Genomic DNA, 1,287 nt, shown 5'->3' with positions numbered 1-1,287 from the left:
TGGTCTACTAATGTCTAATGAATTAATATCAAAGGATGTCAGATTTAATTAAAGAGAAACATACACAACAATATGAGTTTCTTTTGTTAATATCTTCTGTCTGTTTTACAATTTTAATAATTTAAAAAATATTTTTGATCGCCAAAATATCGTCAATAAAATTAATAATGAAAATGCACAAGACCAAATGGTCGCTAAAGGAGTAAGAAGTAAGAATTTAAAATAACTGAAAAGAATCAGAAGAGTGAGAAGATATTCATTCCAATTACTGAGTAATTTACCTTTGCAAATGGCTTCAAAAAGCTTCTAGAATTGCTCCTATTTCACAAACGTTCTCAGAAGGACTTACAGCATCCCCCAAAACAAAGCCTCCCATCTGATAACGCTCGCCGTCCACCAACTCATCCTGGTGTCCAGTGCAGTAATCACTATAAGTAGTAGTATCGGTGTCGGAATCGGCCAAAATTTTGGTATCGGTACATCTCTAATTTAAAATAAGTTTTCATTCACTGGCCTTTGCAGAGCAATCATACACTACTATTACAGGAGTTGTCATACTCTCCTTCTTAACTCCTTTATTATAGATAGATTGGCAGAGGCTATTACATATTTCTCGTGATTCAACCAACCTTCTCTAAGAATCCCCTCTATTCCTTATCCTGAATAACCTTTGAATAATGAGAACAATATTCAGGATCCTTTATAAATTTCCCTTGCAACCCTCTCAAGCACCATAAAGGTAACTTGAAATTAGTAGAGAACAAGTGTTTTTTGTCATTCCAAGGTAAATTTAATGTTTACCCATTTTCTTCTGAGGAATATTTTACTGTATCCTGAAAGTGACATAACATCTCTTTGGATTTACTACTTATTTCCTCAGGTACTAGCTATGCCTACATGATCTAATTCCCAGGAAACATTTAAATCTTTAATCTCTGGGAAACTCTTCACCATCTCTTCTTTACTGAGCTGCACCTCTACTGGGTGTGTTCCTATTTTAAGGATAGTTACTACCTCCACATTAGCTCCATCATCAGGTGCATTAAAGTGACCACTTAAGGCATAACAATATATGGTGGGTAACAATATTATTCCCTTTTCTTGGACATACCCTGCATGTACAATGTCATAATAATAGTCAGCACCTATCAGTAAGCTTATGTCCCCTTTACCTACAATCTTGGGATCTGCTAGATTATAATCTTTGTTCCCCAACCAATCATGTACTCTTCTGCTAAACCCACAGGACTTTTATAATTGAGCTACTGATCTACTACTGCATTTCTT

Source organism: Portunus trituberculatus, chromosome 24 (assembly GCF_017591435.1).
Source record: "Portunus trituberculatus isolate SZX2019 chromosome 24, ASM1759143v1, whole genome shotgun sequence".
Lineage (NCBI taxonomy): Eukaryota > Metazoa > Arthropoda > Malacostraca > Decapoda > Portunidae > Portunus > Portunus trituberculatus.
The sequence above is the reverse complement of the archived record's forward strand: the minus strand, read 5'-3'. Positions refer to the sequence as shown.